The sequence below is a fragment of the Solea solea genome, unplaced genomic scaffold (assembly GCF_958295425.1).
Source record: "Solea solea unplaced genomic scaffold, fSolSol10.1 scaffold_48, whole genome shotgun sequence".
In the NCBI taxonomy this organism is placed as follows: Eukaryota; Metazoa; Chordata; class Actinopteri; order Pleuronectiformes; family Soleidae; genus Solea; species Solea solea.
In genome coordinates, this window is record NW_026704104.1 from 40,788 (window position 1) to 67,962 (window position 27,175).

General features: G+C 52.0%; 54 non-coding genes across 54 annotated transcripts; 41 read left to right on the forward strand and 13 right to left on the reverse strand.

Annotated features, from left to right (window-relative positions):
- Positions 1-388: 388 nt before the first annotated feature.
- Positions 389-501, forward strand: LOC131452250 (U5 spliceosomal RNA). Its single transcript, XR_009237066.1, has one exon. It is a non-coding gene; the product is annotated as a U5 spliceosomal RNA (small nuclear RNA).
- A 179-nt stretch (positions 502-680) lies between these two features.
- On the forward strand, positions 681-873 carry LOC131452090 (U2 spliceosomal RNA). Its single transcript, XR_009236914.1, has one exon. It is a non-coding gene; the product is annotated as a U2 spliceosomal RNA (small nuclear RNA).
- A 203-nt stretch (positions 874-1,076) lies between these two features.
- LOC131451911 (5S ribosomal RNA) lies at positions 1,077-1,195 on the reverse strand. Its single transcript, XR_009236744.1, has one exon. It is a non-coding gene; the product is annotated as a 5S ribosomal RNA (ribosomal RNA).
- Positions 1,196-1,597: 402 nt separating this feature from the next.
- On the forward strand, positions 1,598-1,761 carry LOC131452015 (U1 spliceosomal RNA). Its single transcript, XR_009236843.1, has one exon. It is a non-coding gene; the product is annotated as a U1 spliceosomal RNA (small nuclear RNA).
- Positions 1,762-2,408: 647 nt separating this feature from the next.
- LOC131452251 (U5 spliceosomal RNA) lies at positions 2,409-2,521 on the forward strand. Its single transcript, XR_009237067.1, has one exon. It is a non-coding gene; the product is annotated as a U5 spliceosomal RNA (small nuclear RNA).
- Positions 2,522-2,700: 179 nt separating this feature from the next.
- On the forward strand, positions 2,701-2,893 carry LOC131452091 (U2 spliceosomal RNA). The gene has a single exon (XR_009236915.1). It is a non-coding gene; the product is annotated as a U2 spliceosomal RNA (small nuclear RNA).
- A 221-nt stretch (positions 2,894-3,114) lies between these two features.
- LOC131451924 (5S ribosomal RNA) lies at positions 3,115-3,233 on the reverse strand. The gene has a single exon (XR_009236756.1). It is a non-coding gene; the product is annotated as a 5S ribosomal RNA (ribosomal RNA).
- A 402-nt stretch (positions 3,234-3,635) lies between these two features.
- Positions 3,636-3,799, forward strand: LOC131452042 (U1 spliceosomal RNA). Its single transcript, XR_009236868.1, has one exon. It is a non-coding gene; the product is annotated as a U1 spliceosomal RNA (small nuclear RNA).
- Positions 3,800-4,446: 647 nt separating this feature from the next.
- LOC131452252 (U5 spliceosomal RNA) lies at positions 4,447-4,559 on the forward strand. The gene has a single exon (XR_009237068.1). It is a non-coding gene; the product is annotated as a U5 spliceosomal RNA (small nuclear RNA).
- Positions 4,560-4,738: 179 nt separating this feature from the next.
- On the forward strand, positions 4,739-4,931 carry LOC131452197 (U2 spliceosomal RNA). Its single transcript, XR_009237016.1, has one exon. It is a non-coding gene; the product is annotated as a U2 spliceosomal RNA (small nuclear RNA).
- A 167-nt stretch (positions 4,932-5,098) lies between these two features.
- On the reverse strand, positions 5,099-5,217 carry LOC131451935 (5S ribosomal RNA). The gene has a single exon (XR_009236767.1). It is a non-coding gene; the product is annotated as a 5S ribosomal RNA (ribosomal RNA).
- Positions 5,218-5,619: 402 nt separating this feature from the next.
- LOC131451973 (U1 spliceosomal RNA) lies at positions 5,620-5,783 on the forward strand. The gene has a single exon (XR_009236803.1). It is a non-coding gene; the product is annotated as a U1 spliceosomal RNA (small nuclear RNA).
- Positions 5,784-6,430: 647 nt separating this feature from the next.
- Positions 6,431-6,543, forward strand: LOC131452253 (U5 spliceosomal RNA). The gene has a single exon (XR_009237069.1). It is a non-coding gene; the product is annotated as a U5 spliceosomal RNA (small nuclear RNA).
- A 179-nt stretch (positions 6,544-6,722) lies between these two features.
- LOC131452211 (U2 spliceosomal RNA) lies at positions 6,723-6,915 on the forward strand. The gene has a single exon (XR_009237029.1). It is a non-coding gene; the product is annotated as a U2 spliceosomal RNA (small nuclear RNA).
- Positions 6,916-7,082: 167 nt separating this feature from the next.
- LOC131451947 (5S ribosomal RNA) lies at positions 7,083-7,201 on the reverse strand. The gene has a single exon (XR_009236778.1). It is a non-coding gene; the product is annotated as a 5S ribosomal RNA (ribosomal RNA).
- Positions 7,202-7,603: 402 nt separating this feature from the next.
- LOC131451974 (U1 spliceosomal RNA) lies at positions 7,604-7,767 on the forward strand. Its single transcript, XR_009236804.1, has one exon. It is a non-coding gene; the product is annotated as a U1 spliceosomal RNA (small nuclear RNA).
- Positions 7,768-8,414: 647 nt separating this feature from the next.
- Positions 8,415-8,527, forward strand: LOC131452254 (U5 spliceosomal RNA). The gene has a single exon (XR_009237070.1). It is a non-coding gene; the product is annotated as a U5 spliceosomal RNA (small nuclear RNA).
- Positions 8,528-8,706: 179 nt separating this feature from the next.
- Positions 8,707-8,899, forward strand: LOC131452212 (U2 spliceosomal RNA). The gene has a single exon (XR_009237030.1). It is a non-coding gene; the product is annotated as a U2 spliceosomal RNA (small nuclear RNA).
- A 239-nt stretch (positions 8,900-9,138) lies between these two features.
- Positions 9,139-9,257, reverse strand: LOC131451959 (5S ribosomal RNA). Its single transcript, XR_009236789.1, has one exon. It is a non-coding gene; the product is annotated as a 5S ribosomal RNA (ribosomal RNA).
- A 402-nt stretch (positions 9,258-9,659) lies between these two features.
- Positions 9,660-9,824, forward strand: LOC131452062 (U1 spliceosomal RNA). The gene has a single exon (XR_009236887.1). It is a non-coding gene; the product is annotated as a U1 spliceosomal RNA (small nuclear RNA).
- Positions 9,825-10,471: 647 nt separating this feature from the next.
- On the forward strand, positions 10,472-10,584 carry LOC131452255 (U5 spliceosomal RNA). Its single transcript, XR_009237071.1, has one exon. It is a non-coding gene; the product is annotated as a U5 spliceosomal RNA (small nuclear RNA).
- Positions 10,585-10,763: 179 nt separating this feature from the next.
- Positions 10,764-10,956, forward strand: LOC131452071 (U2 spliceosomal RNA). The gene has a single exon (XR_009236896.1). It is a non-coding gene; the product is annotated as a U2 spliceosomal RNA (small nuclear RNA).
- Positions 10,957-11,105: 149 nt separating this feature from the next.
- On the reverse strand, positions 11,106-11,224 carry LOC131451970 (5S ribosomal RNA). Its single transcript, XR_009236800.1, has one exon. It is a non-coding gene; the product is annotated as a 5S ribosomal RNA (ribosomal RNA).
- Positions 11,225-11,626: 402 nt separating this feature from the next.
- On the forward strand, positions 11,627-11,790 carry LOC131451975 (U1 spliceosomal RNA). Its single transcript, XR_009236805.1, has one exon. It is a non-coding gene; the product is annotated as a U1 spliceosomal RNA (small nuclear RNA).
- Positions 11,791-12,437: 647 nt separating this feature from the next.
- LOC131452256 (U5 spliceosomal RNA) lies at positions 12,438-12,550 on the forward strand. Its single transcript, XR_009237072.1, has one exon. It is a non-coding gene; the product is annotated as a U5 spliceosomal RNA (small nuclear RNA).
- Positions 12,551-12,729: 179 nt separating this feature from the next.
- LOC131452092 (U2 spliceosomal RNA) lies at positions 12,730-12,922 on the forward strand. Its single transcript, XR_009236916.1, has one exon. It is a non-coding gene; the product is annotated as a U2 spliceosomal RNA (small nuclear RNA).
- A 185-nt stretch (positions 12,923-13,107) lies between these two features.
- On the reverse strand, positions 13,108-13,226 carry LOC131451981 (5S ribosomal RNA). The gene has a single exon (XR_009236811.1). It is a non-coding gene; the product is annotated as a 5S ribosomal RNA (ribosomal RNA).
- A 402-nt stretch (positions 13,227-13,628) lies between these two features.
- On the forward strand, positions 13,629-13,792 carry LOC131452018 (U1 spliceosomal RNA). The gene has a single exon (XR_009236845.1). It is a non-coding gene; the product is annotated as a U1 spliceosomal RNA (small nuclear RNA).
- A 647-nt stretch (positions 13,793-14,439) lies between these two features.
- On the forward strand, positions 14,440-14,552 carry LOC131451761 (U5 spliceosomal RNA). The gene has a single exon (XR_009236600.1). It is a non-coding gene; the product is annotated as a U5 spliceosomal RNA (small nuclear RNA).
- Positions 14,553-14,731: 179 nt separating this feature from the next.
- LOC131452093 (U2 spliceosomal RNA) lies at positions 14,732-14,924 on the forward strand. Its single transcript, XR_009236917.1, has one exon. It is a non-coding gene; the product is annotated as a U2 spliceosomal RNA (small nuclear RNA).
- A 239-nt stretch (positions 14,925-15,163) lies between these two features.
- LOC131451993 (5S ribosomal RNA) lies at positions 15,164-15,282 on the reverse strand. The gene has a single exon (XR_009236822.1). It is a non-coding gene; the product is annotated as a 5S ribosomal RNA (ribosomal RNA).
- Positions 15,283-15,684: 402 nt separating this feature from the next.
- On the forward strand, positions 15,685-15,849 carry LOC131452063 (U1 spliceosomal RNA). Its single transcript, XR_009236888.1, has one exon. It is a non-coding gene; the product is annotated as a U1 spliceosomal RNA (small nuclear RNA).
- Positions 15,850-16,496: 647 nt separating this feature from the next.
- LOC131452258 (U5 spliceosomal RNA) lies at positions 16,497-16,609 on the forward strand. Its single transcript, XR_009237073.1, has one exon. It is a non-coding gene; the product is annotated as a U5 spliceosomal RNA (small nuclear RNA).
- A 179-nt stretch (positions 16,610-16,788) lies between these two features.
- Positions 16,789-16,981, forward strand: LOC131452094 (U2 spliceosomal RNA). The gene has a single exon (XR_009236918.1). It is a non-coding gene; the product is annotated as a U2 spliceosomal RNA (small nuclear RNA).
- Positions 16,982-17,130: 149 nt separating this feature from the next.
- Positions 17,131-17,249, reverse strand: LOC131452005 (5S ribosomal RNA). Its single transcript, XR_009236833.1, has one exon. It is a non-coding gene; the product is annotated as a 5S ribosomal RNA (ribosomal RNA).
- Positions 17,250-17,651: 402 nt separating this feature from the next.
- LOC131451976 (U1 spliceosomal RNA) lies at positions 17,652-17,815 on the forward strand. The gene has a single exon (XR_009236806.1). It is a non-coding gene; the product is annotated as a U1 spliceosomal RNA (small nuclear RNA).
- A 647-nt stretch (positions 17,816-18,462) lies between these two features.
- On the forward strand, positions 18,463-18,575 carry LOC131452259 (U5 spliceosomal RNA). Its single transcript, XR_009237074.1, has one exon. It is a non-coding gene; the product is annotated as a U5 spliceosomal RNA (small nuclear RNA).
- A 179-nt stretch (positions 18,576-18,754) lies between these two features.
- Positions 18,755-18,947, forward strand: LOC131452095 (U2 spliceosomal RNA). Its single transcript, XR_009236919.1, has one exon. It is a non-coding gene; the product is annotated as a U2 spliceosomal RNA (small nuclear RNA).
- A 203-nt stretch (positions 18,948-19,150) lies between these two features.
- Positions 19,151-19,269, reverse strand: LOC131452017 (5S ribosomal RNA). The gene has a single exon (XR_009236844.1). It is a non-coding gene; the product is annotated as a 5S ribosomal RNA (ribosomal RNA).
- A 402-nt stretch (positions 19,270-19,671) lies between these two features.
- LOC131452019 (U1 spliceosomal RNA) lies at positions 19,672-19,835 on the forward strand. The gene has a single exon (XR_009236846.1). It is a non-coding gene; the product is annotated as a U1 spliceosomal RNA (small nuclear RNA).
- A 647-nt stretch (positions 19,836-20,482) lies between these two features.
- LOC131452260 (U5 spliceosomal RNA) lies at positions 20,483-20,595 on the forward strand. Its single transcript, XR_009237075.1, has one exon. It is a non-coding gene; the product is annotated as a U5 spliceosomal RNA (small nuclear RNA).
- Positions 20,596-20,774: 179 nt separating this feature from the next.
- On the forward strand, positions 20,775-20,967 carry LOC131452096 (U2 spliceosomal RNA). The gene has a single exon (XR_009236920.1). It is a non-coding gene; the product is annotated as a U2 spliceosomal RNA (small nuclear RNA).
- A 203-nt stretch (positions 20,968-21,170) lies between these two features.
- On the reverse strand, positions 21,171-21,289 carry LOC131452028 (5S ribosomal RNA). Its single transcript, XR_009236855.1, has one exon. It is a non-coding gene; the product is annotated as a 5S ribosomal RNA (ribosomal RNA).
- A 402-nt stretch (positions 21,290-21,691) lies between these two features.
- LOC131452020 (U1 spliceosomal RNA) lies at positions 21,692-21,855 on the forward strand. Its single transcript, XR_009236847.1, has one exon. It is a non-coding gene; the product is annotated as a U1 spliceosomal RNA (small nuclear RNA).
- Positions 21,856-22,502: 647 nt separating this feature from the next.
- Positions 22,503-22,615, forward strand: LOC131452262 (U5 spliceosomal RNA). The gene has a single exon (XR_009237077.1). It is a non-coding gene; the product is annotated as a U5 spliceosomal RNA (small nuclear RNA).
- A 179-nt stretch (positions 22,616-22,794) lies between these two features.
- LOC131452097 (U2 spliceosomal RNA) lies at positions 22,795-22,987 on the forward strand. Its single transcript, XR_009236921.1, has one exon. It is a non-coding gene; the product is annotated as a U2 spliceosomal RNA (small nuclear RNA).
- Positions 22,988-23,226: 239 nt separating this feature from the next.
- On the reverse strand, positions 23,227-23,345 carry LOC131452041 (5S ribosomal RNA). The gene has a single exon (XR_009236867.1). It is a non-coding gene; the product is annotated as a 5S ribosomal RNA (ribosomal RNA).
- A 402-nt stretch (positions 23,346-23,747) lies between these two features.
- LOC131452021 (U1 spliceosomal RNA) lies at positions 23,748-23,911 on the forward strand. The gene has a single exon (XR_009236848.1). It is a non-coding gene; the product is annotated as a U1 spliceosomal RNA (small nuclear RNA).
- A 647-nt stretch (positions 23,912-24,558) lies between these two features.
- LOC131452263 (U5 spliceosomal RNA) lies at positions 24,559-24,671 on the forward strand. Its single transcript, XR_009237078.1, has one exon. It is a non-coding gene; the product is annotated as a U5 spliceosomal RNA (small nuclear RNA).
- Positions 24,672-24,850: 179 nt separating this feature from the next.
- LOC131452099 (U2 spliceosomal RNA) lies at positions 24,851-25,043 on the forward strand. The gene has a single exon (XR_009236923.1). It is a non-coding gene; the product is annotated as a U2 spliceosomal RNA (small nuclear RNA).
- A 221-nt stretch (positions 25,044-25,264) lies between these two features.
- On the reverse strand, positions 25,265-25,383 carry LOC131452052 (5S ribosomal RNA). The gene has a single exon (XR_009236878.1). It is a non-coding gene; the product is annotated as a 5S ribosomal RNA (ribosomal RNA).
- A 402-nt stretch (positions 25,384-25,785) lies between these two features.
- Positions 25,786-25,949, forward strand: LOC131452043 (U1 spliceosomal RNA). Its single transcript, XR_009236869.1, has one exon. It is a non-coding gene; the product is annotated as a U1 spliceosomal RNA (small nuclear RNA).
- A 647-nt stretch (positions 25,950-26,596) lies between these two features.
- LOC131452264 (U5 spliceosomal RNA) lies at positions 26,597-26,709 on the forward strand. Its single transcript, XR_009237079.1, has one exon. It is a non-coding gene; the product is annotated as a U5 spliceosomal RNA (small nuclear RNA).
- Positions 26,710-26,888: 179 nt separating this feature from the next.
- LOC131452198 (U2 spliceosomal RNA) lies at positions 26,889-27,081 on the forward strand. Its single transcript, XR_009237017.1, has one exon. It is a non-coding gene; the product is annotated as a U2 spliceosomal RNA (small nuclear RNA).
- Positions 27,082-27,175: the final 94 nt, after the last annotated feature.

Sequence of the window (27,175 nt, forward strand, 5' to 3'; positions counted from 1 at the left end):
CCTGTACATTGACCTGATATTGAAGCGATGCCAGGAGCAGCTCACCATTTCAGAAGCCCGGAGGAGTTGGGAAACGGCCCGGCAGTTTGTACTGCTCGGTGTGACACAGAGCTGCTTTGCTCATGCACTCACATCTACCACTAAACCTTGGAGGTGTCCCCCGTGAGCGAGGAATGTGCCACAGCCTCAGCGGTTGATAGAAAACTGCAGCACACAACCAACGGTAAGAATGCGCTTCCAAACATGCAGTCAAATGTGGGCGGTTGATTGGCCGGCAAACCGAAAACGTTGAAGAAAGGCTGTCCCAAGGTGGCCGGCCGGGCCGACCGAGACTGTGGTGACTCTGGCGGATAGACTCCTTGGCTGCTCTCAAGGAGAGGGGCTATGTTGACTCTGGTTTTTCTTCAAAATGCTCAAGTCTTTCGCCTTTTACTAAAGACTTCCGTGGAGAGGAACGTCCAAGAGTTTAAGTTATTTTTGGTGGGCTTTGCTGTATGGCTGCGCCCTTTGAGTGTGTCAAATGTCAAGCAGCTGTCCGTCACGGCTCAGAGGTGCACTTAGATCACCTGGGGGTGGAGGTGAGCAGCAGCAACCTTTGTTATGCGCACTTCAGAAACACGGCACCACAACAAGTAACTTGTGCGCCAAGATCTTGAGTTGGCCCCAGACACTGGTGGGCCATCGCTTCTCGGCCTTTTGGCTAAGATCAAGTGTAGTATCTGTTCTTATCAGTTTAATATCTGATATGTCCTCTATATGGGGATTAAATATTAAATGCATTTTTGAGCATTGGGCGGTGAAACCTTGGGCTTGCTCTCTTCACTCCTTGCATTGACCTGGTATTGCAGTGCCACCAGGAACGGTGCACCGTTCTCTTTTTTTCTGTGAAAACCAAAGCAAGGCTGAAACTGGAAGGACATTAACGTGTGCCCGTGCGTCAACGTAATTGCAAGCCCACGTTTCTTGTAAGGAAGCAGCAGTGTAAAAGCGTGCTGCAGTGTAAAAGCGTGCTGCAGTGTAAAAGCGTGCTGCAGTGTAAAAGCGTGCTGCAGTGTAAAAGCGTGCTGCAGTGTAAAAGCTTACAGCACCTGGTATTCCCAGGCGGTCTCCCATCCAAGTACTAACCAGGCCCGACCCTGCTTAGCTTCCGAGATCAGACGAGATCGGGCGTGCTCAGGGTGGTGTGGCCGTAAGCCGACGGGCAGGTGACACAGACTCCTTTTATAGACCAGGCAAGGCCCCCTGCTCGTGGAGGGGCTCAAAAGGCAGCCTTCCGAACACACTGCACTTGAGCCTTTATCGCCACTACCTGCTACACTCTATTCCAGTATTAGGAAGCTACACCGAGATGGGTAAGCTGCTGTTGGTGCCGTCAGGTGCAGTTGTTGCTGAATCGATAGGAAATGACAGCCAGGTATGCCAGTGAAAAGGTCGAGTGTTTCCTCTCCAATGTGTGCTGGAGGTTGAAGTTGAACACAGCACAGCCTTAACGAGCACCTGAGTCAAGGCATTGGACTCTGGGACTATCCATTTCCTGCACCATCAGCCAAAGAGCTGTGTCTGGGAACAGCCACCCAGTGCTGGGCAAGTACACCTCATACTTACCTGGCAGGGGAGATACCATGATCAAGAAGGTGCTTCACCCAGGGCGAGGCTCAGCCATTGCACTCTGGTTGTGCTGACCCCTGCAAATTCCCCAAACGTGGGAATCTTGACTGCATAATTTTTGCTAGTGGGGTACTGCGTCCGCGCTCTCCCCCGTTGACGTAGTTGTAAGCAAAGGTCAGCCGCCCAAGGTTCCGCCTTGTGTGCCCATCTCCAGGCTTCTCACGTGCTCGCAGAGCGACGTCCCCAGTCTTTCCAAGTTGCTGGGAATGGGATGGTTGTGGGTGTTGTCTTTTAGCTCTAAGGAAATGTCATGCTCCCTTTCCCGGCTCTTTGTAGGTAGAACTGGATTGTTGGAGATGGATCCATGGCCATCATGCCAAGGGTTAATACTTTGGCGCTTGCTCCGTCCACTCCTGTACATTGACCTGATATTGAAGCGATGCCAGGAGCAGCTCACCATTTCAGAAGCCCGGAGGAGTTGGGAAACGGCCCGGCAGTTTGTACTGCTCGGTGTGACACAGAGCTGCTTTGCTCATGCACTCACATCTACCACTAAACCTTGGAGGTGTCCCCCGTGAGCGAGGAATGTGCCACAGCCTCAGCGGTTGATAGAAAACTGCAGCACACAACCAACGGTAAGAATGCGCTTCCAAACATGCAGTCAAATGTGGGCGGTTGATTGGCCGGCAAACCGAAAACGTTGAAGAAAGGCTGTCCCAAGGTGGCCGGCCGGGCCGACCGAGACTGTGGTGACTCTGGCGGATAGACTCCTTGGCTGCTCTCAAGGAGAGGGGCTATGTTGACTCTGGTTTTTCTTCAAAATGCTCAAGTCTTTCGCCTTTTACTAAAGACTTCCGTGGAGAGGAACGTCCAAGAGTTTAAGTTATTTTTGGTGGGCTTTGCTGTATGGCTGCGCCCTTTGAGTGTGTCAAATGTCAAGCAGCTGTCCGTCACGGCTCAGAGGTGCACTTAGATCACCTGGGGGTGGAGGTGAGCAGCAGCAGCCTTTGTTATGCGCACTTCAGAAACACGGCACCACAACAAGTAACTTGTGCGCCAAGATCTTGAGTTGGCCCCAGACACTGGTGGGCCATCGCTTCTCGGCCTTTTGGCTAAGATCAAGTGTAGTATCTGTTCTTATCAGTTTAATATCTGATATGTCCTCTATATGGGGATTAAATATTAAATGCATTTTTGAGCATTGGGCGGTGAAACCTTGGGCTTGCTCTCTTCACTCCTTGCATTGACCTGGTATTGCAGTGCCACCAGGAACGGTGCACCGTTCTCTTTTTTTCTGTGAAAACCAAAGCAAGGCTGAAACTGGAAGGACATTAACGTGTGCCCGTGCGTCAACGTAATTGCAAGCCCACGTTTCTTGTAAGGAAGCAGCAGTGTAAAAGCGTGCTGCAGTGTAAAAGCGTGCTGCAGTGTAAAAGCGTGCTGCAGTGTAAAAGCGTGCTGCAGTGTAAAAGCGTGCTGCAGTGTAAAAGCGTGCTGCAGTGTAAAAGCTTACAGCACCTGGTATTCCCAGGCGGTCTCCCATCCAAGTACTAACCAGGCCCGACCCTGCTTAGCTTCCGAGATCAGACGAGATCGGGCGTGCTCAGGGTGGTGTGGCCGTAAGCCGACGGGCAGGTGACACAGACTCCTTTTATAGACCAGGCAAGGCCCCCTGCTCGTGGAGGGGCTCAAAAGGCAGCCTTCCGAACACACTGCACTTGAGCCTTTATCGCCACTACCTGCTACACTCTATTCCAGTATTAGGAAGCTACACCGAGATGGGTAAGCTGCTGTTGGTGCCGTCAGGTGCAGTTGTTGCTGAATCGATAGGAAATGACAGCCAGGTATGCCAGTGAAAAGGTCGAGTGTTTCCTCTCCAATGTGTGCTGGAGGTTGAAGTTGAACACAGCACAGCCTTAACGAGCACCTGAGTCAAGGCATTGGACTCTGGGACTATCCATTTCCTGCACCATCAGCCAAAGAGCTGTGTCTGGGAACAGCCACCCAGTGCTGGGCAAGTACACCTCATACTTACCTGGCAGGGGAGATACCATGATCAAGAAGGTGCTTCACCCAGGGCGAGGCTCAGCCATTGCACTCTGGTTGTGCTGACCCCTGCAAATTCCCCAAACGTGGGAATCTTGACTGCATAATTTTTGCTAGTGGGGTACTGCGTCTGCGCTCTCCCCCGATGACGTAGTTGTAAGCAAAGGTCAGCCGCCCAAGGTTCCGCCTTGTGTGCCCATCTCCAGGCTTCTCACGTGCTCGCAGAGCGACGTCCCCAGTCTTTCCAAGTTGCTGGGAATGGGATGGTTGTGGGTGTTGTCTTTTAGCTCTAAGGAAATGTCATGCTCCCTTTCCCGGCTCTTTGTAGGTAGAACTGGATTGTTGGAGATGGATCCATGGCCATCATGCCAAGGGTTAATACTTTGGCGCTTGCTCCGTCCACTCCTGTACATTGACCTGATATTGAAGCGATGCCAGGAGCAGCTCACCATTTCAGAAGCCCGGAGGAGTTGGGAAACGGCCCGGCAGTTTGTACTGCTCGGTGTGACACAGAGCTGCTTTGCTCATGCACTCACATCTACCACTAAACCTTGGAGGTGTCCCCCGTGAGCGAGGAATGTGCCACAGCCTCAGCGGTTGATAGAAAACTGCAGCACACAACCAACGGTAAGAATGCGCTTCCAAACATGCAGTCAAATGTGGGCGGTTGATTGGCCGGCAAACCGAAAACGTTGAAGAAAGGCTGTCCCAAGGTGGCCGGCCGGGCCGACCGAGACTGTGGTGACTCTGGCGGATAGACTCCTTGGCTGCTCTCAAGGAGAGGGGCTATGTTGACTCTGGTTTTTCTTCAAAATGCTCAAGTCTTTCGCCTTTTACTAAAGACTTCCGTGGAGAGGAACGTCCAAGAGTTTAAGTTATTTTTGGTGGGCTTTGCTGTATGGCTGCGCCCTTTGAGTGTGTCAAATGTCAAGCAGCTGTCCGTCACGGCTCAGAGGTGCACTTAGATCACCTGGGGGTGGAGGTGAGCAGCAGCAGCCTTTGTTATGCGCACTTCAGAAACACGGCACCACAACAAGTAACTTGTGCGCCAAGATCTTGAGTTGGCCCCAGACACTGGTGGGCCATCGTTTCTCGGCCTTTTGGCTAAGATCAAGTGTAGTATCTGTTCTTATCAGTTTAATATCTGATATGTCCTCTATATGGGGATTAAATATTAAATGCATTTTTGAGCATTGGGCGGTGAAACCTTGGGCTTGCTCTCTTCACTCCTTGCATTGACCTGGTATTGCAGTGCCACCAGGAACGGTGCACCGTTCTCTTTTTTTCTGTGAAAACCAAAGCAAGGCTGAAACTGGAAGGACATTAACGTGTGCCCGTGCGTCAACGTAATTGCAAGCCCACGTTTCTTGTAAGGAAGCAGCAGTGTAAAAGCGTGCTGCAGTGTAAAAGCGTGCTGCAGTGTAAAAGCGTGCTGCAGTGTAAAAGCTTACAGCACCTGGTATTCCCAGGCGGTCTCCCATCCAAGTACTAACCAGGCCCGACCCTGCTTAGCTTCCGAGATCAGACGAGATCGGGCGTGCTCAGGGTGGTGTGGCCGTAAGCCGACGGGCAGGTGACACAGACTCCTTTTATAGACCAGGCAAGGCCCCCTGCTCGTGGAGGGGCTCAAAAGGCAGCCTTCCGAACACACTGCACTTGAGCCTTTATCGCCACTACCTGCTACACTCTATTCCAGTATTAGGAAGCTACACCGAGATGGGTAAGCTGCTGTTGGTGCCGTCAGGTGCAGTTGTTGCTGAATCGATAGGAAATGACAGCCAGGTATGCCAGTGAAAAGGTCGAGTGTTTCCTCTCCAATGTGTGCTGGAGGTTGAAGTTGAACACAGCACAGCCTTAACGAGCACCTGAGTCAAGGCATTGGACTCTGGGACTATCCATTTCCTGCACCATCAGCCAAAGAGCTGTGTCTGGGAACAGCCACCCAGTGCTGGGCAAGTACACCTCATACTTACCTGGCAGGGGAGATACCATGATCAAGAAGGTGGTTCACCCAGGGCGAGGCTCAGCCATTGCACTCTGGTTGTGCTGACCCCTGCAAATTCCCCAAACGTGGGAATCTTGACTGCATATTTTTTGCTAGTGGGGTACTGCGTCCGCGCTCTCCCCCGATGACGTAGTTGTAAGCAAAGGTCAGCCGCCCAAGGTTCCGCCTTGTGTGCCCATCTCCAGGCTTCTCACGTGCTCGCAGAGCGACGTCCCCAGTCTTTCCAAGTTGCTGGGAATGGGATGGTTGTGGGTGTTGTCTTTTAGCTCTAAGGAAATGTCATGCTCCCTTTCCCGGCTCTTTGTAGGTAGAACTGGATTGTTGGAGATGGATCCATGGCCATCATGCCAAGGGTTAATACTTTGGCGCTTGCTCCGTCCACTCCTGTACATTGACCTGATATTGAAGCGATGCCAGGAGCAGCTCACCATTTCAGAAGCCCGGAGGAGTTGGGAAACGGCCCGGCAGTTTGTACTGCTCGGTGTGACACAGAGCTGCTTTGCTCATGCACTCACATCTACCACTAAACCTTGGAGGTGTCCCCCGTGAGCGAGGAATGTGCCACAGCCTCAGCGGTTGATAGAAAACTGCAGCACACAACCAACGGTAAGAATGCGCTTCCAAACATGCAGTCAAATGTGGGCGGTTGATTGGCCGGCAAACCGAAAACGTTGAAGAAAGGCTGTCCCAAGGTGGCCGGCCGGGCCGACCGAGACTGTGGTGACTCTGGCGGATAGACTCCTTGGCTGCTCTCAAGGAGAGGGGCTATGTTGACTCTGGTTTTTCTTCAAAATGCTCAAGTCTTTCGCCTTTTACTAAAGACTTCCGTGGAGAGGAACGTCCAAGAGTTTAAGTTATTTTTGGTGGGCTTTGCTGTATGGCTGCGCCCTTTGAGTGTGTCAAATGTCAAGCAGCTGTCCGTCACGGCTCAGAGGTGCACTTAGATCACCTGGGGGTGGAGGTGAGCAGCAGCAGCCTTTGTTATGCGCACTTCAGAAACACGGCACCACAACAAGTAACTTGTGCGCCAAGATCTTGAGTTGGCCCCAGACACTGGTGGGCCATCGCTTCTCGGCCTTTTGGCTAAGATTAAGTGTAGTATCTGTTCTTATCAGTTTAATATCTGATATGTCCTCTATATGGGGATTAAATATTAAATGCATTTTTGAGCATTGGGCGGTGAAACCTTGGGCTTGCTCTCTTCACTCCTTGCATTGACCTGGTATTGCAGTGCCACCAGGAACGGTGCACCGTTCTCTTTTTTTCTGTGAAAACCAAAGCAAGGCTGAAACTGGAAGGACATTAACGTGTGCCCGTGCGTCAACGTAATTGCAAGCCCACGTTTCTTGTAAGGAAGCAGCAGTGTAAAAGCGTGCTGCAGTGTAAAAGCGTGCTGCAGTGTAAAAGCGTGCTGCAGTGTAAAAGCTTACAGCACCTGGTATTCCCAGGCGGTCTCCCATCCAAGTACTAACCAGGCCCGACCCTGCTTAGCTTCCGAGATCAGACGAGATCGGGCGTGCTCAGGGTGGTGTGGCCGTAAGCCGACGGGCAGGTGACACAGACTCCTTTTATAGACCAGGCAAGGCCCCCTGCTCGTGGAGGGGCTCAAAAGGCAGCCTTCCGAACACACTGCACTTGAGCCTTTATCGCCACTACCTGCTACACTCTATTCCAGTATTAGGAAGCTACACCGAGATGGGTAAGCTGCTGTTGGTGCCGTCAGGTGCAGTTGTTGCTGAATCGATAGGAAATGACAGCCAGGTATGCCAGTGAAAAGGTCGAGTGTTTCCTCTCCAATGTGTGCTGGAGGTTGAAGTTGAACACAGCACAGCCTTAACGAGCACCTGAGTCAAGGCATTGGACTCTGGGACTATCCATTTCCTGCACCATCAGCCAAAGAGCTGTGTCTGGGAACAGCCACCCAGTGCTGGGCAAGTACACCTCATACTTACCTGGCAGGGGAGATACCATGATCAAGAAGGTGGTTCACCCAGGGCGAGGCTCAGCCATTGCACTCTGGTTGTGCTGACCCCTGCAAATTCCCCAAACGTGGGAATCTTGACTGCATATTTTTTGCTAGTGGGGTACTGCGTCCGCGCTCTCCCCCGATGACGTAGTTGTAAGCAAAGGTCAGCCGCCCAAGGTTCCGCCTTGTGTGCCCATCTCCAGGCTTCTCACGTGCTCGCAGAGCGACGTCCCCAGTCTTTCCAAGTTGCTGGGAATGGGATGGTTGTGGGTGTTGTCTTTTAGCTCTAAGGAAATGTCATGCTCCCTTTCCCGGCTCTTTGTAGGTAGAACTGGATTGTTGGAGATGGATCCATGGCCATCATGCCAAGGGTTAATACTTTGGCGCTTGCTCCGTCCACTCCTGTACATTGACCTGATATTGAAGCGATGCCAGGAGCAGCTCACCATTTCAGAAGCCCGGAGGAGTTGGGAAACGGCCCGGCAGTTTGTACTGCTCGGTGTGACACAGAGCTGCTTTGCTCATGCACTCACATCTACCACTAAACCTTGGAGGTGTCCCCCGTGAGCGAGGAATGTGCCACAGCCTCAGCGGTTGATAGAAAACTGCAGCACACAACCAACGGTAAGAATGCGCTTCCAAACATGCAGTCAAATGTGGGCGGTTGATTGGCCGGCAAACCGAAAACGTTGAAGAAAGGCTGTCCCAAGGTGGCCGGCCGGGCCGACCGAGACTGTGGTGACTCTGGCGGATAGACTCCTTGGCTGCTCTCAAGGAGAGGGGCTATGTTGACTCTGGTTTTTCTTCAAAATGCTCAAGTCTTTCGCCTTTTACTAAAGACTTCCGTGGAGAGGAACGTCCAAGAGTTTAAGTTATTTTTGGTGGGCTTTGCTGTATGGCTGCGCCCTTTGAGTGTGTCAAATGTCAAGCAGCTGTCCGTCACGGCTCAGAGGTGCACTTAGATCACCTGGGGGTGGAGGTGAGCAGCAGCAGCCTTTGTTATGCGCACTTCAGAAACACGGCACCACAACAAGTAACTTGTGCGCCAAGATCTTGAGTTGGCCCCAGACACTGGTGGGCCATCGCTTCTCGGCCTTTTGGCTAAGATTAAGTGTAGTATCTGTTCTTATCAGTTTAATATCTGATATGTCCTCTATATGGGGATTAAATATTAAATGCATTTTTGAGCATTGGGCGGTGAAACCTTGGGCTTGCTCTCTTCACTCCTTGCATTGACCTGGTATTGCAGTGCCACCAGGAACGGTGCACCGTTCTCTTTTTTTCTGTGAAAACCAAAGCAAGGCTGAAACTGGAAGGACATTAACGTGTGCCCGTGCGTCAACGTAATTGCAAGCCCACGTTTCTTGTAAGGAAGCAGCAGTGTAAAAGCGTGCTGCAGTGTAAAAGCGTGCTGCAGTGTAAAAGCGTGCTGCAGTGTAAAAGCGTGCTGCAGTGTAAAAGCGTGCTGCAGTGTAAAAGCGTGCTGCAGTGTAAAAGCGTGCTGCAGTGTAAAAGCTTACAGCACCTGGTATTCCCAGGCGGTCTCCCATCCAAGTACTAACCAGGCCCGACCCTGCTTAGCTTCCGAGATCAGACGAGATCGGGCGTGCTCAGGGTGGTGTGGCCGTAAGCCGACGGGCAGGTGACACAGACTCCTTTTATAGACCAGGCAAGGCCCCCTGCTCGTGGAGGGGCTCAAAAGGCAGCCTTCCGAACACACTGCACTTGAGCCTTTATCGCCACTACCTGCTACACTCTATTCCAGTATTAGGAAGCTACACCGAGATGGGTAAGCTGCTGTTGGTGCCGTCAGGTGCAGTTGTTGCTGAATCGATAGGAAATGACAGCCAGGTATGCCAGTGAAAAGGTCGAGTGTTTCCTCTCCAATGTGTGCTGGAGGTTGAAGTTGAACACAGCACAGCCTTAACGAGCACCTGAGTCAAGGCATTGGACTCTGGGACTATCCATTTCCTGCACCATCAGCCAAAGAGCTGTGTCTGGGAACAGCCACCCAGTGCTGGGCAAGTACACCTCATACTTACCTGGCAGGGGAGATACCATGATCAAGAAGGTGCTTCACCCAGGGCGAGGCTCAGCCATTGCACTCTGGTTGTGCTGACCCCTGCAAATTCCCCAAACGTGGGAATCTTGACTGCATAATTTTTGCTAGTGGGTTTACTGCGTCCGCGCTCTCCCCCGATGACGTAGTTGTAAGCAAAGGTCAGCCGCCCAAGGTTCCGCCTTGTGTGCCCATCTCCAGGCTTCTCACGTGCTCGCAGAGCGACGTCCCCAGTCTTTCCAAGTTGCTGGGAATGGGATGGTTGTGGGTGTTGTCTTTTAGCTCTAAGGAAATGTCATGCTCCCTTTCCCGGCTCTTTGTAGGTAGAACTGGATTGTTGGAGATGGATCCATGGCCATCATGCCAAGGGTTAATACTTTGGCGCTTGCTCCGTCCACTCCTGTACATTGACCTGATATTGAAGCGATGCCAGGAGCAGCTCACCATTTCAGAAGCCCGGAGGAGTTGGGAAACGGCCCGGCAGTTTGTACTGCTCGGTGTGACACAGAGCTGCTTTGCTCATGCACTCACATCTACCACTAAACCTTGGAGGTGTCCCCCGTGAGCGAGGAATGTGCCACAGCCTCAGCGGTTGATAGAAAACTGCAGCACACAACCAACGGTAAGAATGCGCTTCCAAACATGCAGTCAAATGTGGGCGGTTGATTGGCCGGCAAACCGAAAACGTTGAAGAAAGGCTGTCCCAAGGTGGCCGGCCGGGCCGACCGAGACTGTGGTGACTCTGGCGGATAGACTCCTTGGCTGCTCTCAAGGAGAGGGGCTATGTTGACTCTGGTTTTTCTTCAAAATGCTCAAGTCTTTCGCCTTTTACTAAAGACTTCCGTGGAGAGGAACGTCCAAGAGTTTAAGTTATTTTTGGTGGGCTTTGCTGTATGGCTGCGCCCTTTGAGTGTGTCAAATGTCAAGCAGCTGTCCGTCACGGCTCAGAGGTGCACTTAGATCACCTGGGGGTGGAGGTGAGCAGCAGCAGCCTTTGTTATGCGCACTTCAGAAACACGGCACCACAACAAGTAACTTGTGCGCCAAGATCTTGAGTTGGCCCCAGACACTGGTGGGCCATCGCTTCTCGGCCTTTTGGCTAAGATCAAGTGTAGTATCTGTTCTTATCAGTTTAATATCTGATATGTCCTCTATATGGGGATTAAATATTAAATACATTTTTGAGCATTGGGCGGTGAAACCTTGGGCTTGCTCTCTTCACTCCTTGCATTGACCTGGTATTGCAGTGCCACCAGGAACGGTGCACCGTTCTCTTTTTTTCTGTGAAAACCAAAGCAAGGCTGAAACTGGAAGGACATTAACGTGTGCCCGTGCGTCAACGTAATTGCAAGCCCACGTTTCTTGTAAGGAAGCAGCAGTGTAAAAGCGTGCTGCAGTGTAAAAGCGTGCTGCAGTGTAAAAGCTTACAGCACCTGGTATTCCCAGGCGGTCTCCCATCCAAGTACTAACCAGGCCCGACCCTGCTTAGCTTCCGAGATCAGACGAGATCGGGCGTGCTCAGGGTGGTGTGGCCGTAAGCCGACGGGCAGGTGACACAGACTCCTTTTATAGACCAGGCAAGGCCCCCTGCTCGTGGAGGGGCTCAAAAGGCAGCCTTCCGAACACACTGCACTTGAGCCTTTATCGCCACTACCTGCTACACTCTATTCCAGTATTAGGAAGCTACACCGAGATGGGTAAGCTGCTGTTGGTGCCGTCAGGTGCAGTTGTTGCTGAATCGATATGAAATGACAGCCAGGTATGCCAGTGAAAAGGTCGAGTGTTTCCTCTCCAATGTGTGCTGGAGGTTGAAGTTGAACACAGCACAGCCTTAACGAGCACCTGAGTCAAGGCATTGGACTCTGGGACTATCCATTTCCTGCACCATCAGCCAAAGAGCTGTGTCTGGGAACAGCCACCCAGTGCTGGGCAAGTACACCTCATACTTACCTGGCAGGGGAGATACCATGATCAAGAAGGTGGTTCACCCAGGGCGAGGCTCAGCCATTGCACTCTGGTTGTGCTGACCCCTGCAAATTCCCCAAACGTGGGAATCTTGACTGCATATTTTTTGCTAGTGGGGTACTGCGTCCGCGCTCTCCCCCGATGACGTAGTTGTAAGCAAAGGTCAGCCGCCCAAGGTTCCGCCTTGTGTGCCCATCTCCAGGCTTCTCACGTGCTCGCAGAGCGACGTCCCCAGTCTTTCCAAGTTGCTGGGAATGGGATGGTTGTGGGTGTTGTCTTTTAGCTCTAAGGAAATGTCATGCTCCCTTTCCCGGCTCTTTGTAGGTAGAACTGGATTGTTGGAGATGGATCCATGGCCATCATGCCAAGGGTTAATACTTTGGCGCTTGCTCCGTCCACTCCTGTACATTGACCTGATATTGAAGCGATGCCAGGAGCAGCTCACCATTTCAGAAGCCCTGAGGAGTTGGGAAACGGCCCGGCAGTTTGTACTGCTCGGTGTGACACAGAGCTGCTTTGCTCATGCACTCACATCTACCACTAAACCTTGGAGGTGTCCCCCGTGAGCGAGGAATGTGCCACAGCCTCAGCGGTTGATAGAAAACTGCAGCACACAACCAACGGTAAGAATGCGCTTCCAAACATGCAGTCAAATGTGGGCGGTTGATTGGCCGGCAAACCGAAAACGTTGAAGAAAGGCTGTCCCAAGGTGGCCGGCCGGGCCGACCGAGACTGTGGTGACTCTGGCGGATAGACTCCTTGGCTGCTCTCAAGGAGAGGGGCTATGTTGACTCTGGTTTTTCTTCAAAATGCTCAAGTCTTTCGCCTTTTACTAAAGACTTCCGTGGAGAGGAACGTCCAAGAGTTTAAGTTATTTTTGGTGGGCTTTGCTGTATGGCTGCGCCCTTTGAGTGTGTCAAATGTCAAGCAGCTGTCCGTCACGGCTCAGAGGTGCACTTAGATCACCTGGGGGTGGAGGTGAGCAGCAGCAGCCTTTGTTATGCGCACTTCAGAAACACGGCACCACAACAAGTAACTTGTGCGCCAAGATCTTGAGTTGGCCCCAGACACTGGTGGGCCATCGCTTCTCGGCCTTTTGGCTAAGATCAAGTGTAGTATCTGTTCTTATCAGTTTAATATCTGATATGTCCTCTATATGGGGATTAAATATTAAATGCATTTTTGAGCATTGGGCGGTGAAACCTTGGGCTTGCTCTCTTCACTCCTTGCATTGACCTGGTATTGCAGTGCCACCAGGAACGGTGCACCGTTCTCTTTTTTTCTGTGAAAACCAAAGCAAGGCTGAAACTGGAAGGACATTAACGTGTGCCCGTGCGTCAACGTAATTGCAAGCCCACGTTTCTTGTAAGGAAGCAGCAGTGTAAAAGCGTGCTGCAGTGTAAAAGCGTGCTGCAGTGTAAAAGCGTGCTGCAGTGTAAAAGCGTGCTGCAGTGTAAAAGCTTACAGCACCTGGTATTCCCAGGCGGTCTCCCATCCAAGTACTAACCAGGCCCGACCCTGCTTAGCTTCCGAGATCAGACGAGATCGGGCGTGCTCAGGGTGGTGTGGCCGTAAGCCGACGGGCAGGTGACACAGACTCCTTTTATAGACCAGGCAAGGCCCCCTGCTCGTGGAGGGGCTCAAAAGGCAGCCTTCCGAACACACTGCACTTGAGCCTTTATCGCCACTACCTGCTACACTCTATTCCAGTATTAGGAAGCTACACCGAGATGGGTAAGCTGCTGTTGGTGCCGTCAGGTGCAGTTGTTGCTGAATCGATAGGAAATGACAGCCAGGTATGCCAGTGAAAAGGTCGAGTGTTTCCTCTCCAATGTGTGCTGGAGGTTGAAGTTGAACACAGCACAGCCTTAACGAGCACCTGAGTCAAGGCATTGGACTCTGGGACTATCCATTTCCTGCACCATCAGCCAAAGAGCTGTGTCTGGGAACAGCCACCCAGTGCTGGGCAAGTACACCTCATACTTACCTGGCAGGGGAGATACCATGATCAAGAAGGTGCTTCACCCAGGGCGAGGCTCAGCCATTGCACTCTGGTTGTGCTGACCCCTGCAAATTCCCCAAACGTGGGAATCTTGACTGCATAATTTTTGCTAGTGGGGTACTGCGTCCGCGCTCTCCCCCGTTGACGTAGTTGTAAGCAAAGGTCAGCCGCCCAAGGTTCCGCCTTGTGTGCCCATCTCCAGGCTTCTCACGTGCTCGCAGAGCGACGTCCCCAGTCTTTCCAAGTTGCTGGGAATGGGATGGTTGTGGGTGTTGTCTTTTAGCTCTAAGGAAATGTCATGCTCCCTTTCCCGGCTCTTTGTAGGTAGAACTGGATTGTTGGAGATGGATCCATGGCCATCATGCCAAGGGTTAATACTTTGGCGCTTGCTCCGTCCACTCCTGTACATTGACCTGATATTGAAGCGATGCCAGGAGCAGCTCACCATTTCAGAAGCCCTGAGGAGTTGGGAAACGGCCCGGCAGTTTGTACTGCTCGGTGTGACACAGAGCTGCTTTGCTCATGCACTCACATCTACCACTAAACCTTGGAGGTGTCCCCCGTGAGCGAGGAATGTGCCACAGCCTCAGCGGTTGATAGAAAACTGCAGCACACAACCAACGGTAAGAATGCGCTTCCAAACATGCAGTCAAATGTGGGCGGTTGATTGGCCGGCAAACCGAAAACGTTGAAGAAAGGCTGTCCCAAGGTGGCCGGCCGGGCCGACCGAGACTGTGGTGACTCTGGCGGATAGACTCCTTGGCTGCTCTCAAGGAGAGGGGCTATGTTGACTCTGGTTTTTCTTCAAAATGCTCAAGTCTTTTGCCTTTTACTAAAGACTTCCGTGGAGAGGAACGTCCAAGAGTTTAAGTTATTTTTGGTGGGCTTTGCTGTATGGCTGCGCCCTTTGAGTGTGTCAAATGTCAAGCAGCTGTCCGTCACGGCTCAGAGGTGCACTTAGATCACCTGGGGGTGGAGGTGAGCAGCAGCAGCCTTTGTTATGCGCACTTCAGAAACACGGCACCACAACAAGTAACTTGTGCGCCAAGATCTTGAGTTGGCCCCAGACACTGGTGGGCCATCGCTTCTCGGCCTTTTGGCTAAGATCAAGTGTAGTATCTGTTCTTATCAGTTTAATATCTGATATGTCCTCTATATGGGGATTAAATATTAAATGCATTTTTGAGCATTGGGCGGTGAAACCTTGGGCTTGCTCTCTTCACTCCTTGCATTGACCTGGTATTGCAGTGCCACCAGGAACGGTGCACCGTTCTCTTTTTTTCTGTGAAAACCAAAGCAAGGCTGAAACTGGAAGGACATTAACGTGTGCCCGTGCGTCAACGTAATTGCAAGCCCACGTTTCTTGTAAGGAAGCAGCAGTGTAAAAGCGTGCTGCAGTGTAAAAGCGTGCTGCAGTGTAAAAGCGTGCTGCAGTGTAAAAGCGTGCTGCAGTGTAAAAGCGTGCTGCAGTGTAAAAGCGTGCTGCAGTGTAAAAGCGTGCTGCAGTGTAAAAGCTTACAGCACCTGGTATTCCCAGGCGGTCTCCCATCCAAGTACTAACCAGGCCCGACCCTGCTTAGCTTCCGAGATCAGACGAGATCGGGCGTGCTCAGGGTGGTGTGGCCGTAAGCCCACGGGCAGGTGACACAGACTCCTTTTATAGACCAGGCAAGGCCCCCTGCTCGTGGAGGGGCTCAAAAGGCAGCCTTCCGAACACACTGCACTTGAGCCTTTATCGCCACTACCTGCTACACTCTATTCCAGTATTAGGAAGCTACACCGAGATGGGTAAGCTGCTGTTGGTGCCGTCAGGTGCAGTTGTTGCTGAATCGATAGGAAATGACAGCCAGGTATGCCAGTGAAAAGGTCGAGTGTTTCCTCTCCAATGTGTGCTGGAGGTTGAAGTTGAACACAGCACAGCCTTAACGAGCACCTGAGTCAAGGCATTGGACTCTGGGACTATCCATTTCCTGCACCATCAGCCAAAGAGCTGTGTCTGGGAACAGCCACCCAGTGCTGGGCAAGTACACCTCATACTTACCTGGCAGGGGAGATACCATGATCAAGAAGGTGCTTCACCCAGGGCGAGGCTCAGCCATTGCACTCTGGTTGTGCTGACCCCTGCAAATTCCCCAAACGTGGGAATCTTGACTGCATAATTTTTGCTAGTGGGTTTACTGCGTCCGCGCTCTCCCCCGATGACGTAGTTGTAAGCAAAGGTCAGCCGCCCAAGGTTCCGCCTTGTGTGCCCATCTCCAGGCTTCTCACGTGCTCGCAGAGCGACGTCCCCAGTCTTTCCAAGTTGCTGGGAATGGGATGGTTGTGGGTGTTGTCTTTTAGCTCTAAGGAAATGTCATGCTCCCTTTCCCGGCTCTTTGTAGGTAGAACTGGATTGTTGGAGATGGATCCATGGCCATCATGCCAAGGGTTAATACTTTGGCGCTTGCTCCGTCCACTCCTGTACATTGACCTGATATTGAAGCGATGCCAGGAGCAGCTCACCATTTCAGAAGCCCGGAGGAGTTGGGAAACGGCCCGGCAGTTTGTACTGCTCGGTGTGACACAGAGCTGCTTTGCTCATGCACTCACATCTACCACTAAACCTTGGAGGTGTCCCCCGTGAGCGAGGAATGTGCCACAGCCTCAGCGGTTGATAGAAAACTGCAGCACACAACCAACGGTAAGAATGCGCTTCCAAACATGCAGTCAAATGTGGGCGGTTGATTGGCCGGCAAACCGAAAACGTTGAAGAAAGGCTGTCCCAAGGTGGCCGGCCGGGCCGACCGAGACTGTGGTGACTCTGGCGGATAGACTCCTTGGCTGCTCTCAAGGAGAGGGGCTATGTTGACTCTGGTTTTTCTTCAAAATGCTCAAGTCTTTCGCCTTTTACTAAAGACTTCCGTGGAGAGGAACGTCCAAGAGTTTAAGTTATTTTTGGTGGGCTTTGCTGTATGGCTGCGCCCTTTGAGTGTGTCAAATGTCAAGCAGCTGTCCGTCACGGCTCAGAGGTGCACTTAGATCACCTGGGGGTGGAGGTGAGCAGCAGCAGCCTTTGTTATGCGCACTTCAGAAACACGGCACCACAACAAGTAACTTGTGCGCCAAGATCTTGAGTTGGCCCCAGACACTGGTGGGCCATCGCTTCTCGGCCTTTTGGCTAAGATCAAGTGTAGTATCTGTTCTTATCAGTTTAATATCTGATATGTCCTCTATATGGGGATTAAATATTAAATGCATTTTTGAGCATTGGGCGGTGAAACCTTGGGCTTGCTCTCTTCACTCCTTGCATTGACCTGGTATTGCAGTGCCACCAGGAACGGTGCACCGTTCTCTTTTTTTCTGTGAAAACCAAAGCAAGGCTGAAACTGGAAGGACATTAACGTGTGCCCGTGCGTCAACGTAATTGCAAGCCCACGTTTCTTGTAAGGAAGCAGCAGTGTAAAAGCGTGCTGCAGTGTAAAAGCGTGCTGCAGTGTAAAAGCTTACAGCACCTGGTATTCCCAGGCGGTCTCCCATCCAAGTACTAACCAGGCCCGACCCTGCTTAGCTTCCGAGATCAGACGAGATCGGGCGTGCTCAGGGTGGTGTGGCCGTAAGCCGACGGGCAGGTGACACAGACTCCTTTTATAGACCAGGCAAGGCCCCCTGCTCGTGGAGGGGCTCAAAAGGCAGCCTTCCGAACACACTGCACTTGAGCCTTTATCGCCACTACCTGCTACACTCTATTCCAGTATTAGGAAGCTACACCGAGATGGGTAAGCTGCTGTTGGTGCCGTCAGGTGCAGTTGTTGCTGAATCGATAGGAAATGACAGCCAGGTATGCCAGTGAAAAGGTCGAGTGTTTCCTCTCCAATGTGTGCTGGAGGTTGAAGTTGAACACAGCACAGCCTTAACGAGCACCTGAGTCAAGGCATTGGACTCTGGGACTATCCATTTCCTGCACCATCAGCCAAAGAGCTGTGTCTGGGAACAGCCACCCAGTGCTGGGCAAGTACACCTCATACTTACCTGGCAGGGGAGATACCATGATCAAGAAGGTGGTTCACCCAGGGCGAGGCTCAGCCATTGCACTCTGGTTGTGCTGACCCCTGCAAATTCCCCAAACGTGGGAATCTTGACTGCATATTTTTTGCTAGTGGGGTACTGCGTCCGCGCTCTCCCCCGATGACGTAGTTGTAAGCAAAGGTCAGCCGCCCAAGGTTCCGCCTTGTGTGCCCATCTCCAGGCTTCTCACGTGCTCGCAGAGCGACGTCCCCAGTCTTTCCAAGTTGCTGGGAATGGGATGGTTGTGGGTGTTGTCTTTTAGCTCTAAGGAAATGTCATGCTCCCTTTCCCGGCTCTTTGTAGGTAGAACTGGATTGTTGGAGATGGATCCATGGCCATCATGCCAAGGGTTAATACTTTGGCGCTTGCTCCGTCCACTCCTGTACATTGACCTGATATTGAAGCGATGCCAGGAGCAGCTCACCATTTCAGAAGCCCTGAGGAGTTGGGAAACGGCCCGGCAGTTTGTACTGCTCGGTGTGACACAGAGCTGCTTTGCTCATGCACTCACATCTACCACTAAACCTTGGAGGTGTCCCCCGTGAGCGAGGAATGTGCCACAGCCTCAGCGGTTGATAGAAAACTGCAGCACACAACCAACGGTAAGAATGCGCTTCCAAACATGCAGTCAAATGTGGGCGGTTGATTGGCCGGCAAACCGAAAACGTTGAAGAAAGGCTGTCCCAAGGTGGCCGGCCGGGCCGACCGAGACTGTGGTGACTCTGGCGGATAGACTCCTTGGCTGCTCTCAAGGAGAGGGGCTATGTTGACTCTGGTTTTTCTTCAAAATGCTCAAGTCTTTCGCCTTTTACTAAAGACTTCCGTGGAGAGGAACGTCCAAGAGTTTAAGTTATTTTTGGTGGGCTTTGCTGTATGGCTGCGCCCTTTGAGTGTGTCAAATGTCAAGCAGCTGTCCGTCACGGCTCAGAGGTGCACTTAGATCACCTGGGGGTGGAGGTGAGCAGCAGCAGCCTTTGTTATGCGCACTTCAGAAACACGGCACCACAACAAGTAACTTGTGCGCCAAGATCTTGAGTTGGCCCCAGACACTGGTGGGCCATCGCTTCTCGGCCTTTTGGCTAAGATCAAGTGTAGTATCTGTTCTTATCAGTTTAATATCTGATATGTCCTCTATATGGGGATTAAATATTAAATGCATTTTTGAGCATTGGGCGGTGAAACCTTGGGCTTGCTCTCTTCACTCCTTGCATTGACCTGGTATTGCAGTGCCACCAGGAACGGTGCACCGTTCTCTTTTTTTCTGTGAAAACCAAAGCAAGGCTGAAACTGGAAGGACATTAACGTGTGCCCGTGCGTCAACGTAATTGCAAGCCCACGTTTCTTGTAAGGAAGCAGCAGTGTAAAAGCGTGCTGCAGTGTAAAAGCGTGCTGCAGTGTAAAAGCGTGCTGCAGTGTAAAAGCGTGCTGCAGTGTAAAAGCGTGCTGCAGTGTAAAAGCTTACAGCACCTGGTATTCCCAGGCGGTCTCCCATCCAAGTACTAACCAGGCCCGACCCTGCTTAGCTTCCGAGATCAGACGAGATCGGGCGTGCTCAGGGTGGTGTGGCCGTAAGCCGACGGGCAGGTGACACAGACTCCTTTTATAGACCAGGCAAGGCCCCCTGCTCGTGGAGGGGCTCAAAAGGCAGCCTTCCGAACACACTGCACTTGAGCCTTTATCGCCACTACCTGCTACACTCTATTCCAGTATTAGGAAGCTACACCGAGATGGGTAAGCTGCTGTTGGTGCCGTCAGGTGCAGTTGTTGCTGAATCGATAGGAAATGACAGCCAGGTATGCCAGTGAAAAGGTCGAGTGTTTCCTCTCCAATGTGTGCTGGAGGTTGAAGTTGAACACAGCACAGCCTTAACGAGCACCTGAGTCAAGGCATTGGACTCTGGGACTATCCATTTCCTGCACCATCAGCCAAAGAGCTGTGTCTGGGAACAGCCACCCAGTGCTGGGCAAGTACACCTCATACTTACCTGGCAGGGGAGATACCATGATCAAGAAGGTGCTTCACCCAGGGCGAGGCTCAGCCATTGCACTCTGGTTGTGCTGACCCCTGCAAATTCCCCAAACGTGGGAATCTTGACTGCATAATTTTTGCTAGTGGGGTACTGCGTCCGCGCTCTCCCCCGTTGACGTAGTTGTAAGCAAAGGTCAGCCGCCCAAGGTTCCGCCTTGTGTGCCCATCTCCAGGCTTCTCACGTGCTCGCAGAGCGACGTCCCCAGTCTTTCCAAGTTGCTGGGAATGGGATGGTTGTGGGTGTTGTCTTTTAGCTCTAAGGAAATGTCATGCTCCCTTTCCCGGCTCTTTGTAGGTAGAACTGGATTGTTGGAGATGGATCCATGGCCATCATGCCAAGGGTTAATACTTTGGCGCTTGCTCCGTCCACTCCTGTACATTGACCTGATATTGAAGCGATGCCAGGAGCAGCTCACCATTTCAGAAGCCCGGAGGAGTTGGGAAACGGCCCGGCAGTTTGTACTGCTCGGTGTGACACAGAGCTGCTTTGCTCATGCACTCACATCTACCACTAAACCTTGGAGGTGTCCCCCGTGAGCGAGGAATGTGCCACAGCCTCAGCGGTTGATAGAAAACTGCAGCACACAACCAACGGTAAGAATGCGCTTCCAAACATGCAGTCAAATGTGGGCGGTTGATTGGCCGGCAAACCGAAAACGTTGAAGAAAGGCTGTCCCAAGGTGGCCGGCCGGGCCGACCGAGACTGTGGTGACTCTGGCGGATAGACTCCTTGGCTGCTCTCAAGGAGAGGGGCTATGTTGACTCTGGTTTTTCTTCAAAATGCTCAAGTCTTTCGCCTTTTACTAAAGACTTCCGTGGAGAGGAACGTCCAAGAGTTTAAGTTATTTTTGGTGGGCTTTGCTGTATGGCTGCGCCCTTTGAGTGTGTCAAATGTCAAGCAGCTGTCCGTCACGGCTCAGAGGTGCACTTAGATCACCTGGGGGTGGAGGTGAGCAGCAGCAGCCTTTGTTATGCGCACTTCAGAAACACGGCACCACAACAAGTAACTTGTGCGCCAAGATCTTGAGTTGGCCCCAGACACTGGTGGGCCATCGCTTCTCGGCCTTTTGGCTAAGATCAAGTGTAGTATCTGTTCTTATCAGTTTAATATCTGATATGTCCTCTATATGGGGATTAAATATTAAATGCATTTTTGAGCATTGGGCGGTGAAACCTTGGGCTTGCTCTCTTCACTCCTTGCATTGACCTGGTATTGCAGTGCCACCAGGAACGGTGCACCGTTCTCTTTTTTTCTGTGAAAACCAAAGCAAGGCTGAAACTGGAAGGACATTAACGTGTGCCCGTGCGTCAACGTAATTGCAAGCCCACGTTTCTTGTAAGGAAGCAGCAGTGTAAAAGCGTGCTGCAGTGTAAAAGCGTGCTGCAGTGTAAAAGCGTGCTGCAGTGTAAAAGCGTGCTGCAGTGTAAAAGCGTGCTGCAGTGTAAAAGCTTACAGCACCTGGTATTCCCAGGCGGTCTCCCATCCAAGTACTAACCAGGCCCGACCCTGCTTAGCTTCCGAGATCAGACGAGATCGGGCGTGCTCAGGGTGGTGTGGCCGTAAGCCGACGGGCAGGTGACACAGACTCCTTTTATAGACCAGGCAAGGCCCCCTGCTCGTGGAGGGGCTCAAAAGGCAGCCTTCCGAACACACTGCACTTGAGCCTTTATCGCCACTACCTGCTACACTCTATTCCAGTATTAGGAAGCTACACCGAGATGGGTAAGCTGCTGTTGGTGCCGTCAGGTGCAGTTGTTGCTGAATCGATAGGAAATGACAGCCAGGTATGCCAGTGAAAAGGTCGAGTGTTTCCTCTCCAATGTGTGCTGGAGGTTGAAGTTGAACACAGCACAGCCTTAACGAGCACCTGAGTCAAGGCATTGGACTCTGGGACTATCCATTTCCTGCACCATCAGCCAAAGAGCTGTGTCTGGGAACAGCCACCCAGTGCTGGGCAAGTACACCTCATACTTACCTGGCAGGGGAGATACCATGATCAAGAAGGTGCTTCACCCAGGGCGAGGCTCAGCCATTGCACTCTGGTTGTGCTGACCCCTGCAAATTCCCCAAACGTGGGAATCTTGACTGCATAATTTTTGCTAGTGGGGTACTGCGTCCGCGCTCTCCCCCGTTGACGTAGTTGTAAGCAAAGGTCAGCCGCCCAAGGTTCCGCCTTGTGTGCCCATCTCCAGGCTTCTCACGTGCTCGCAGAGCGACGTCCCCAGTCTTTCCAAGTTGCTGGGAATGGGATGGTTGTGGGTGTTGTCTTTTAGCTCTAAGGAAATGTCATGCTCCCTTTCCCGGCTCTTTGTAGGTAGAACTGGATTGTTGGAGATGGATCCATGGCCATCATGCCAAGGGTTAATACTTTGGCGCTTGCTCCGTCCACTCCTGTACATTGACCTGATATTGAAGCGATGCCAGGAGCAGCTCACCATTTCAGAAGCCCGGAGGAGTTGGGAAACGGCCCGGCAGTTTGTACTGCTCGGTGTGACACAGAGCTGCTTTGCTCATGCACTCACATCTACCACTAAACCTTGGAGGTGTCCCCCGTGAGCGAGGAATGTGCCACAGCCTCAGCGGTTGATAGAAAACTGCAGCACACAACCAACGGTAAGAATGCGCTTCCAAACATGCAGTCAAATGTGGGCGGTTGATTGGCCGGCAAACCGAAAACGTTGAAGAAAGGCTGTCCCAAGGTGGCCGGCCGGGCCGACCGAGACTGTGGTGACTCTGGCGGATAGACTCCTTGGCTGCTCTCAAGGAGAGGGGCTATGTTGACTCTGGTTTTTCTTCAAAATGCTCAAGTCTTTCGCCTTTTACTAAAGACTTCCGTGGAGAGGAACGTCCAAGAGTTTAAGTTATTTTTGGTGGGCTTTGCTGTATGGCTGCGCCCTTTGAGTGTGTCAAATGTCAAGCAGCTGTCCGTCACGGCTCAGAGGTGCACTTAGATCACCTGGGGGTGGAGGTGAGCAGCAGCAGCCTTTGTTATGCGCACTTCAGAAACACGGCACCACAACAAGTAACTTGTGCGCCAAGATCTTGAGTTGGCCCCAGACACTGGTGGGCCATCGCTTCTCGGCCTTTTGGCTAAGATCAAGTGTAGTATCTGTTCTTATCAGTTTAATATCTGATATGTCCTCTATATGGGGATTAAATATTAAATGCATTTTTGAGCATTGGGCGGTGAAACCTTGGGCTTGCTCTCTTCACTCCTTGCATTGACCTGGTATTGCAGTGCCACCAGGAACGGTGCACCGTTCTCTTTTTTTCTGTGAAAACCAAAGCAAGGCTGAAACTGGAAGGACATTAACGTGTGCCCGTGCGTCAACGTAATTGCAAGCCCACGTTTCTTGTAAGGAAGCAGCAGTGTAAAAGCGTGCTGCAGTGTAAAAGCGTGCTGCAGTGTAAAAGCGTGCTGCAGTGTAAAAGCGTGCTGCAGTGTAAAAGCGTGCTGCAGTGTAAAAGCGTGCTGCAGTGTAAAAGCGTGCTGCAGTGTAAAAGCTTACAGCACCTGGTATTCCCAGGCGGTCTCCCATCCAAGTACTAACCAGGCCCGACCCTGCTTAGCTTCCGAGATCAGACGAGATCGGGCGTGCTCAGGGTGGTGTGGCCGTAAGCCGACGGGCAGGTGACACAGACTCCTTTTATAGACCAGGCAAGGCCCCCTGCTCGTGGAGGGGCTCAAAAGGCAGCCTTCCGAACACACTGCACTTGAGCCTTTATCGCCACTACCTGCTACACTCTATTCCAGTATTAGGAAGCTACACCGAGATGGGTAAGCTGCTGTTGGTGCCGTCAGGTGCAGTTGTTGCTGAATCGATAGGAAATGACAGCCAGGTATGCCAGTGAAAAGGTCGAGTGTTTCCTCTCCAATGTGTGCTGGAGGTTGAAGTTGAACACAGCACAGCCTTAACGAGCACCTGAGTCAAGGCATTGGACTCTGGGACTATCCATTTCCTGCACCATCAGCCAAAGAGCTGTGTCTGGGAACAGCCACCCAGTGCTGGGCAAGTACACCTCATACTTACCTGGCAGGGGAGATACCATGATCAAGAAGGTGCTTCACCCAGGGCGAGGCTCAGCCATTGCACTCTGGTTGTGCTGACCCCTGCAAATTCCCCAAACGTGGGAATCTTGACTGCATAATTTTTGCTAGTGGGGTACTGCGTCCGCGCTCTCCCCCGTTGACGTAGTTGTAAGCAAAGGTCAGCCGCCCAAGGTTCCGCCTTGTGTGCCCATCTCCAGGCTTCTCACGTGCTCGCAGAGCGACGTCCCCAGTCTTTCCAAGTTGCTGGGAATGGGATGGTTGTGGGTGTTGTCTTTTAGCTCTAAGGAAATGTCATGCTCCCTTTCCCGGCTCTTTGTAGGTAGAACTGGATTGTTGGAGATGGATCCATGGCCATCATGCCAAGGGTTAATACTTTGGCGCTTGCTCCGTCCACTCCTGTACATTGACCTGATATTGAAGCGATGCCAGGAGCAGCTCACCATTTCAGAAGCCCGGAGGAGTTGGGAAACGGCCCGGCAGTTTGTACTGCTCGGTGTGACACAGAGCTGCTTTGCTCATGCACTCACATCTACCACTAAACCTTGGAGGTGTCCCCCGTGAGCGAGGAATGTGCCACAGCCTCAGCGGTTGATAGAAAACTGCAGCACACAACCAACGGTAAGAATGCGCTTCCAAACATGCAGTCAAATGTGGGCGGTTGATTGGCCGGCAAACCGAAAACGTTGAAGAAAGGCTGTCCCAAGGTGGCCGGCCGGGCCGACCGAGACTGTGGTGACTCTGGCGGATAGACTCCTTGGCTGCTCTCAAGGAGAGGGGCTATGTTGACTCTGGTTTTTCTTCAAAATGCTCAAGTCTTTCGCCTTTTACTAAAGACTTCCGTGGAGAGGAACGTCCAAGAGTTTAAGTTATTTTTGGTGGGCTTTGCTGTATGGCTGCGCCCTTTGAGTGTGTCAAATGTCAAGCAGCTGTCCGTCACGGCTCAGAGGTGCACTTAGATCACCTGGGGGTGGAGGTGAGCAGCAGCAGCCTTTGTTATGCGCACTTCAGAAACACGGCACCACAACAAGTAACTTGTGCGCCAAGATCTTGAGTTGGCCCCAGACACTGGTGGGCCATCGCTTCTCGGCCTTTTGGCTAAGATCAAGTGTAGTATCTGTTCTTATCAGTTTAATATCTGATATGTCCTCTATATGGGGATTAAATATTAAATGCATTTTTGAGCATTGGGCGGTGAAACCTTGGGCTTGCTCTCTTCACTCCTTGCATTGACCTGGTATTGCAGTGCCACCAGGAACGGTGCACCGTTCTCTTTTTTTCTGTGAAAACCAAAGCAAGGCTGAAACTGGAAGGACATTAACGTGTGCCCGTGCGTCAACGTAATTGCAAGCCCACGTTTCTTGTAAGGAAGCAGCAGTGTAAAAGCGTGCTGCAGTGTAAAAGCGTGCTGCAGTGTAAAAGCGTGCTGCAGTGTAAAAGCGTGCTGCAGTGTAAAAGCGTGCTGCAGTGTAAAAGCGTGCTGCAGTGTAAAAGCTTACAGCACCTGGTATTCCCAGGCGGTCTCCCATCCAAGTACTAACCAGGCCCGACCCTGCTTAGCTTCCGAGATCAGACGAGATCGGGCGTGCTCAGGGTGGTGTGGCCGTAAGCCGACGGGCAGGTGACACAGACTCCTTTTATAGACCAGGCAAGGCCCCCTGCTCGTGGAGGGGCTCAAAAGGCAGCCTTCCGAACACACTGCACTTGAGCCTTTATCGCCACTACCTGCTACACTCTATTCCAGTATTAGGAAGCTACACCGAGATGGGTAAGCTGCTGTTGGTGCCGTCAGGTGCAGTTGTTGCTGAATCGATAGGAAATGACAGCCAGGTATGCCAGTGAAAAGGTCGAGTGTTTCCTCTCCAATGTGTGCTGGAGGTTGAAGTTGAACACAGCACAGCCTTAACGAGCACCTGAGTCAAGGCATTGGACTCTGGGACTATCCATTTCCTGCACCATCAGCCAAAGAGCTGTGTCTGGGAACAGCCACCCAGTGCTGGGCAAGTACACCTCATACTTACCTGGCAGGGGAGATACCATGATCAAGAAGGTGCTTCACCCAGGGCGAGGCTCAGCCATTGCACTCTGGTTGTGCTGACCCCTGCAAATTCCCCAAACGTGGGAATCTTGACTGCATAATTTTTGCTAGTGGGGTACTGCGTCTGCGCTCTCCCCCGATGACGTAGTTGTAAGCAAAGGTCAGCCGCCCAAGGTTCCGCCTTGTGTGCCCATCTCCAGGCTTCTCACGTGCTCGCAGAGCGACGTCCCCAGTCTTTCCAAGTTGCTGGGAATGGGATGGTTGTGGGTGTTGTCTTTTAGCTCTAAGGAAATGTCATGCTCCCTTTCCCGGCTCTTTGTAGGTAGAACTGGATTGTTGGAGATGGATCCATGGCCATCATGCCAAGGGTTAATACTTTGGCGCTTGCTCCGTCCACTCCTGTACATTGACCTGATATTGAAGCGATGCCAGGAGCAGCTCACCATTTCAGAAGCCCGGAGGAGTTGGGAAACGGCCCGGCAGTTTGTACTGCTCGGTGTGACACAGAGCTGCTTTGCTCATGCACTCACATCTACCACTAAACCTTGGAGGTGTCCCCCGTGAGCGAGGAATGTGCCACAGCCTCAGCGGTTGATAGAAAACTGCAGCACACAACCAACGGTAAGAATGCGCTTCCAAACATGCAGTCAAATGTGGGCGGTTGATTGGCCGGCAAACCGAAAACGTTGAAGAAAGGCTGTCCCAAGGTGGCCGGCCGGGCCGACCGAGACTGTGGTGACTCTGGCGGATAGACTCCTTGGCTGCTCTCAAGGAGAGGGGCTATGTTGACTCTGGTTTTTCTTCAAAATGCTCAAGTCTTTCGCCTTTTACTAAAGACTTCCGTGGAGAGGAACGTCCAAGAGTTTAAGTTATTTTTGGTGGGCTTTGCTGTATGGCTGCGCCCTTTGAGTGTGTCAAATGTCAAGCAGCTGTCCGTCACGGCTCAGAGGTGCACTTAGATCACCTGGGGGTGGAGATGAGCAGCAGCAGCCTTTGTTATGCGCACTTCAGAAACACGGCACCACAACAAGTAACTTGTGCGCCAAGATCTTGAGTTGGCCCCAGACACTGGTGGGCCATCGTTTCTCGGCCTTTTGGCTAAGATCAAGTGTAGTATCTGTTCTTATCAGTTTAATATCTGATATGTCCTCTATATGGGGATTAAATATTAAATGCATTTTTGAGCATTGGGCGGTGAAACCTTGGGCTTGCTCTCTTCACTCCTTGCATTGACCTGGTATTGCAGTGCCACCAGGAACGGTGCACCGTTCTCTTTTTTTCTGTGAAAACCAAAGCAAGGCTGAAACTGGAAGGACATTAACGTGTGCCCGTGCGTCAACGTAATTGCAAGCCCACGTTTCTTGT